The following is an 8767-nucleotide window of genomic DNA, read 5'->3' as shown; positions in this document are numbered from 1 at the left end:
GTATTGCAGCTTATTTCTCTACCATTGGTGTAAGAATTTAGGTATTACAGCTTATTCCTCTACCATTGGTGTAAGAATTGAGGTGAGTATTACAGCTTAATTCTCTACCACTGGTGTAAGAATCAAGGTAAGTATTACAGCTCATTCCTCTACCATTGGTGTAAGAATTGAGGTAAGTATTACAGCTTATTTCTCTACCTCTGGTGTAAGAATTGAAGTAAGTATTACAGCTTATTCTCTACCATTGGTGTAAGAATTGAGGTAAAGTATTGCAGCTTATTTCTCTACCATTGTGTAAAGAATTGAGGTATTACAGCTTATTCCTCTACCATTGGTATAAGAATTGAGGTAACTATTACAGCTTATTCCTCTACCATTGGTGTAAGAATTGAGGTAAGTATTACAGCTTATTCCTCTACCATTGGTGTAAGAATTGAGGTAAAAGTATTACAGCTTATTCCCTTTTCCACTGGTGTAAGAATTGAGGTAAGTATTACAGCTTATTCCTCTATCATTGGTGTAGGAATTGAGGTAAGTATTACAGCTTATTCCCTTTTTCCACTGGTGTAAGAATTGAGGTAAGTATTACAGCTTATTCCTCTACCATTGGTGTAGGAATTGAGGTAAATATTAGGCCTCGTACACACGATCGAGTTTCTCGTCAAAAACCAGCAAGAAACTTGCTGGGAGATATTTTTTTGCCGAGGAAACGGGTCGTGTGTTCATTTTCGTCAAGGAAACTGTCGAGAAACTCGACGAGCCAAAAAGAGAGCAAGTTCTCTATTTCCTCGACGGGAATGGAGAAACTTGCCTTGTCGAGTTCCTCGACAGCCTAACAAGGAACTCGACGAGGAAAACGATGTGTTTCGCCCGTCGAGTTCCTCGGTCGTGTGTACGAGGCTTCACAGCTTATTCCTCTACCATTGGTGTAAGAATTGAGGTAAGTATTGCAGCTTATTTCTCTACCATTGGTGTAAGAATTGAGGTATTACAGCTTATTCCTCTACCATTGGTATAAGAATTGAGGTATTACAGCTTATTCCTCTACCATTGGTATAAGAATTGAGGTATTACAGCTTATTCCTCTACCATTGGTATAAGAATTGAGGTATTACAGCTTATTCCTCTACCATTGGTGTAAGAATTGAGGTATTACAGCTTATTCCTCTACCATTGGTATAAGAATTGAGGTAAGTATTACAGCTTATTCCTCTATTATTGATGTAAGAATTGAGGTAGCAAAGCTTATTCTGCCTCTAACCCTGGTGTAAGAATTGGGGTACGTTTCTCCTTTAAACCCTGCAGTGCTCGGGGGCTCCACTGCTATTTTATTTCTGGTGCCCATAGTGGGGCTTTAAGTTGTTATGGCAAACCACAAGAATTCCATTGAAGGTCTTCCTGATTTACTAAAGCAAACAAACAAGAGAGCAGGGATAAATCATTGGAGGACACTTGCATTGCAGAATGTGATGAAACAACCAGTCTAGCAGATGATATAATCATGTTCAATACGTTTGGTGCCATCTTCGTTTTTTGTGTAAGTTGAGCATCAAAAAAATGCTACTTATGTGCCTATTTTTCTATAAAGTACACTACAATAAAAATAGTATAATCCACTCATTAAGCAGTAAAATATGATGCAGCAAGCTAAACAACATGTAAAAATATCCTGTACCCTATGCTATCATATAGAAGGCAGCGTATGTACAAATATATATCACTAAAATGTCTGTTCCAGTGGGCTAAGTGCCTGAGACTCTTTATGTCTATGGTTTGTGTATGTACAGTAAAACCTTGGTTTGCGAGCATAATTTGTTCCAGAAACATGCTTGTAATCCAAACCTCTTGTATATCAAAGCATTTTTTTACAGGGTATAAAAGAGAAGAGAGGCGCCTCTAAGTGTAGCAATAAGTTGCTAAATGTTGTACCTTCATTAAATGTAACCATATTGCTACACTTAGGAGGGCTCCTCTCTTCTTTTTATACTCAGTTGTGACACGACGCTACTCTTATATCAAGACATCGCTTGTATACCAAGGCAAAATTTATTAAAACATTTTGCTTGTCTTGCAAAACGCTCTCAAACCAAGGTTTTAATGTACTTTTGGATGTTTTTTTCATCTGGTGATCTGGCCAAAAAAAATCTGTTTTTCAACAGAACAAACTCTCCTGCAAATGTTGGGTTGAGACAAACCATTTACCACTGACAAGGGATTATTACAATGATCAGCTTTTATTTGTTTATGTAAAACCTATCCCAAAATAATATTTTTTTTGGCTGTAACTGCTTGTGTAACTGCATTGTGAGCTGTAGTTTGGCTCCAAATTGTTTGTTTATTTACTACTCAATTTATAAATCTTCTAGTACATCTAACATTCCCCTTCTACCAAGACTGTGAATTTAAAGTTTAGCCTCTAAAAAGACTGTTTATTTGTTCCTGAAGAAGCCCCATAACAGGGACGAAACATGTAGAACCACATAATACAGGTTTTCATGATAATGAAGTCCTTCTGCATATGCTTGCACAAGTAGTACTTTTTCTGTGATTCATTGACAATTTTTTTATATTTTGTATCAATAAATGTAAAAAAAAAAAATTATAAAAATTTCCTTGGTTTCTCGACTTCAGTGTTGTGGGTTTGGCGAAGGTCACCGCCTTCATACATATCTAGTACATGTGTTATATCCTATCCTTTAGTATCTCAAAACGTCCCATATTCCACCCCGAATCGGGGATTTTTTCCTAATCCTATCTAAAAAGACACATGTAATATACTGTTAATTAATAGTACCATCATCCAGAATTTGAATTGAATAGAAATAAAAAAAAACAAAGAAAAAGAAAAAGACTCGGGGCAGTAAGACTATTGCGGTACAGGTAAGTAGATAAAGTAAAATATAGGAGTACATGTATAGAAAGGATATACGTTTTTATTGATACAAAATCAATAAAACACAAACAAAAATGTATAGTGACAGACTATACATAATGGTCCCCAGAGGGGGAAGATCACAATGGGATTGGGGGTCACGGGGAGTGTCTCAACTAGTTTTGCGGCCAGTTGCCGCTTCGTCAGGAGACTATCTGCAATTAATTGACAATCAATCAATAACTGAACAGTTTGACAGGCATAAAGATACAATCAAACCTAGCAGAGTAATAATATAATATATACATTGTAACTATTATATTATTGCTCTGCTTAGCTGCTACCGTGTTTCCCCCGGAAAAAAGGCTGGGTCTTATATCAATTTTGGCAACCTAAAACACACTAGGGATTATTTTCGGGGGATGTCTGATTTTTTTACGATATGTACAATGATCTTAATGTGGTTGTAACCCTAAAAAAAAAAATAAAAAAAAAAAATCCTTTTCCTTTAAATCATAATAGATTGCATAGTGCTTCTGCTGTGTCATTTATCTAGTGGGTCCCCTGTCTTATACCCCCTCCCCCTCCCTGTCAGGTCAGAACCTAAAAAGCATCCTAAAATCCATCCTCATAGAATTACCGTATGCAATTAAATTTTTAGGAATGTGGGGTGCAGTGTGTCTCCCTTTGTGATTTCCTTGTGGGCATTACCGGTACCTTTCTTTCAGCTGACCTGGCGGTCGCATGGTCTCCTGGGCTCTTCTCTGCTCCAGGATCCTCGCTGGTGTTGGTCCGCTCTGTGCACTGGAAGGGGATGCCGTGGGCGTCGGGTGGGAGGAGAGCAGAGGAGGGGGGAGCCGGTGTCCCGCTGGCATCTGTCCACTCCGTGCACCGAGGAGGGAGGGGCTGTGGGAGGAGAGCAGAGGGGGGAGCTGCTGTCTTACTGGCATTGGCCCGCTCCATGCACAGGAGGGGGGCCGCGGGCGTCAGGCGTGAGGAGAGTGGAGAAGGGGGGGAACGGTGTCCCGCTGGCATCTGTGCGCTGAGGAGGGAGGGGCTGCGGGCATCGGGCGGGAAGAAAGTGGAGGGGGGAAGCCGCTGTCTCACTGGCGTTGCCCAGCTACGTGCACTGTGGAGGGGGGGGGGGGGCGGGTGTCAGCCAGGAGGAGAGGAGAAGACCTCCAAGGTGGATTAAAACATTTTTAACACATTTTACTAGGGCTTATTTTCGGGGTAGGGCTTATATTGCAGCCCTCCCCGAGAATCATACTAGGTCTTATTATCGGAGTAGGTCTTATTTTGGGGGAAACACGGTAGGTTTGATTGTATCGTTATGCTCCTTCATGCAGAGCGGCAGCACTCTAAGGGCCCCTTTCACACTTACGGATCCCGCGAGGATCCGTTCCTTTAATATCCGCTTTCTCTCAGCAGGGGATCTCTCCGTTGATCCCCACTGAGCCAGCAGATGACAGGGCGGCCTGTGCAGGGACCGCCCTGTCAGATCTCCGCTCTCCTCTATGGGGGATCGGAATAAAACACGGACCATCTGTCCACATTCATCTGATCCGATCAGCCAGACGGATGGAAAAAAAATACATTTTTGTTTTTGGGGTTTAATATGCTTTAAATAAAGCAGGCCATTGTTTTTATGATTTTTTTTATCACATTATTCACAAAGAAAAAGAGGAAACATCTTGCTACTGAACACAAACACACAACATACAAAATGTGTTGTGAAAACAGAACCTTAGTTCACCACACTTAAACGCAAAGTAGGTTCTTTAACACATGAATCTCTTGCATGGGACCACTCCATATCAATGTTTGTGTTTTCCATAACGTCTTTACAAAGACGATAGGAAAATATTTGGGAATTTTGTGAAGTAGAACAATCTGGCGGCCAAACCATCATTCCTTATACCTGCGTGCCTTCAACACTGGCCAAGAAAACCTGTTAAATACTCTACTGACCTCCAGTGCCATCTTGGTACTGTCACTTCAGCTGCTGGAACATTGCGCTTGGAAGGTTTGTTATTTTCTATGGCCCAGATCTTCCAAAGGGCTTACGACGGCGCAACGCAATGTACGCCGTCGTAAGTCCTAATCTGGGCCGTCAGTATCTATGCGACTGATTCTTAGAATCAGTTACGCATAGATATCCATTAGATCCGACAGGCGTAAGGCTCTTACGCTGTCGGATCTTAAATGCAATTTTTTTTTTGCGCTAGGTGTCGCCTCCGTCGTTTTCCCCCGTCGAGTATGCAAAACTAGCAAATACGCGAATTCCCCGAACGTACGCGCGGTCGACGCAGTGAAGTTACAACGTTTACGTTAGATTTGCGACGCGTAAAGTTGCCCCTGCTATATGAGGGGCAACCAATGTTAAGTATGGTCGTCGTTCCCGCGTCGACATTTAAAAAATTTACGTTGTTTGCGTAAGCTGTCCGTGAATGGGGCTGGACGCCATTTACGTTCACGTCGAAACCAATGACGTCCTTGCGACGTCATTTAGCGCAATGCACGTCGGGAAATTTTAGGACGGCGCATGCGCATTACGTTCAGCGCGGGAACGCGCCTTAATTTAAATGCTATACGCCCCTACCCGTCTAATTTGAATTAGGCGGGCTTGCGCCGGGTGATTTACGCTACGCCGCCGCAACTTTACAGGCAAGTTCTTTGTGAATAAAGCACTTGCCTGTAAAACTTGCGGCGGCGTAACGTAAACCAGATACGTTACGCCCGCCACAGGTTTTACGCCAAGATACGAGAATCTGGGCCTATGTTCCTGATGATGCTTGTGAAGCCATATTCATCAACCCCATTAATGGAATTGTAATATCATTGTAAGGAAAGACTAACTGTTGAATTAGAGCCCTTTCACACTGAGGCGCTGCAAAAACAACCCTAAAACGCCTTTAGTGATATTACCACGTTTTTAGGGCGCTAGCGGTTAAAATTAACGCAACGCTGCGGGCGTTTTAACAGAGTTTTTTCAAGCGTTATTGAAGATGGGCAATTTCAGTCTGCTGTTGTAGATGCTCTATTTTTGCTTGCACCTTTAAATTTTTGGAGATCATGTGACTTTTCTACAGCTCAGACCGGATATAGGCGCTTCTATCGGCGTTTTTACAGCGCTTTCAATTCATTTCAATGGAGAGGGGAGTTTTTGGAGCGTTTTTTTTCAGCGCCCAAAAGCTGCCTCCAAAGATGCTGCTTGCAGGACTTTTCTCAACGCCCCGCCTGCGCAACGCCTCAGTGTGAAAGGGTCCATTGAGATGCATAGAGAGTGTTTTATTGAGCGTTTTACTAGCGCAATTTTTACCGCTAAAGCGCTGTAAAACTCTCCAGTGTGAAAGGGGTCTTACAGATGGTCTGCAAATTTATAGAACTGGTCTGGTTGATTGCTAAAATGTACACATTAACCTCTTGCCGACCAGCCGCCGTCATTATACGGCGGCGGCTGCCGTAGGTGTACATCGGGCGTTTTAGGAGGTCTAGGGGCACACGCGCGTGTCTGCGCACAACGCGGCCACCCGCGATTTCTCCTAGAGAGAAAGAACGGGATCTGTCAATGTAAACAGACAGATCTCCATTTTGTCAGGGAAGTAGAGAGAGATCTGCTGTTCCTAGTCATGAGGAACAGCGATCTGTCTCTACTCCCTGTCAGTCCTCTCCCCCCACAGTTAGAAACCCCTCCCCAGGGAAATGTAACTCCCTTGATGCCCTCTAGCGTTAACCCCTTCCCTGCCAGTGACACAGTAATTAGTGGCAACAATCACTGTATAAATGTCAATTGTTCAAAAAAAAGTGTCAAAAGTGTCCGATCTGTCCGCTGCAATGTCGCCCAGGTCCCACTAAAAATCTATGATAACGGCCATTACTAGTAAAAAAAAAATAATTATAATAAAAAATGTCATAAATCTATCCCCTATTTTGTAGACACTAAAATTTTTTGCACAAACCAATCAATATACCCTTTTTGCAATTTTGTTTACCAAAAATATGTAGAAGAATATATATTGGCCTAAACCAGGGGCCCAACCAGTGGCCCCAGACTAGCCATAGACTTCTATTACCTGCATGTTTTGCATGCTTTCTGAAGTGCACTAAACCTACAGGGGCAGATCCACATACAAACGCTGCGGCCCGGCGCAGATGTGAGATATGATACGCCGCTGTAACTTACTTGGCTTTGGTTTGAATCCTCAACGAATTTGCGCCGTAAGTTACGGCGGCGTAGTGTATCTCTCGCGGCGTAAGGGCGCGGAATTCAAATTGGGCGGGTAGGTAGGGGCGTGTTTCATTTAAATGAAGCACGTCCCGCGCCGAACGAAACTGCGCATGCGCCGTCCGTAAAAACTCCCCAGGGTGCATTGCTCCAAATGACGTCGCAATGACGTCGTTGTTTTCGACGTGAACGTAAATGGCGTCCAGCCTCATTCACGGACGACTTACGCAAACGACGTAAAATTTCAAACTTAGACGCGGGAACGACGGCCATACTTAACATGAGACACCACCATATAGCAGCCTTAACTATACGCCGGAAAAAGCCGAACGGAAACAACGTAAAAAAAATGCGACGGCCCGCTCGTACGTTCGTGGATCGTCGGAAATAGCTCATTTGCATACTCCGACGTGGATTACGACGGGAACGCCACCTAGCGGACGCCGAACTGTCACTTAGGCCTAGATTCATGTACCGGCCGATCTACGCATACGCCGCCGCAACCTAGAGAGGCAAGTGCTGCATTCACAAAGCACTTGCCTCCTAAGTTACGGCGGCGTAGCGTAAATGGGCCGGCGTAAGCGCGCGTATTCAAAGTAGGCTGTAGGGGGTGTGTTGTATTTTATTTTTTTTTTTGCAAAAATCTTTTTTATTGTGGGCGTGTTGTATTTAAATGAGGCTTGACCCCCATGTAGATGCATGGCGAACGAACGGAGCATGCGCGCGCATGCTCAGTATCACGTCGTATTTAAGCCCAAAGATACGTTGGCTCAATGCCTGTGACGTGAACGTAATTTCCGCACAGCCCTATTTGGCATACAACTTACGCAAACGACGTAAAAAGATACGCCTGATCCGACGTCCTTACTTTGCATGGGATGCGCCACCTTAGAGACCCAACTTTATATTTACGCCGGCGTATCTCTATGTAAACGGCGTAACTAATTGCGACGGGCGCACGTACGTTCGTAAATCGGCGTATCTAGTCATTTGCATATTCTACGCCGAACTCAACGGAAGCGCCACCTAGCGGCCAGCGTAAATATGCACCCTAAGATACGACGGCGTAGGAGACTTACGCCGCTCGTATCTTAGCCTAATTTAAGCGTATCTGGTTTCCAGAATAAGCTTAAATTTACGACGGCGCAGATTTGGTCTTATGACGGCGTATCTACTGATACGCCGACGTAAGTCTCTGAGTATCTGGCCCTCAGTGTCTGATTTGTCCACCACAATATCGCGTTCCCCGCTATGAGTCGCTGATTGCTGCCATTACTAGTAAAAAAAAAAAAAAAAATGTCCCGGATTTAATTTTAAAAATCTGGTCACCTTATTATATAATGTTGGTGTGCACTAACATGAATGCAAATGTATTTTTCCTGAAGATTTTATGTTTGATAAACGGCTGCTCAAAAATAGTTTTGAAATAGAAAATTGCAACAGCCACCATTTATTCTCTGCTTTCATGAAATACATAATCATTGGGGGTTCTAAGTCATTTTCTAACAAACAAAAAGGGCTGTATTTAACATGTATAGGAAAATGTCCAGATATGCAAATAGTTTAAAGAATGCTCATCAATATAAAAGTGAATAATATATATATATATTATATATATAAAAATATACATATATATATAGATCGATATATAGATAGATGGATAGATA

This window comes from Rana temporaria, chromosome 3 (genome assembly GCF_905171775.1).
Source record: "Rana temporaria chromosome 3, aRanTem1.1, whole genome shotgun sequence".
NCBI classification, from domain to species: domain Eukaryota; kingdom Metazoa; phylum Chordata; class Amphibia; order Anura; family Ranidae; genus Rana; species Rana temporaria.
This window is presented reverse-complemented; position numbering follows the sequence as displayed.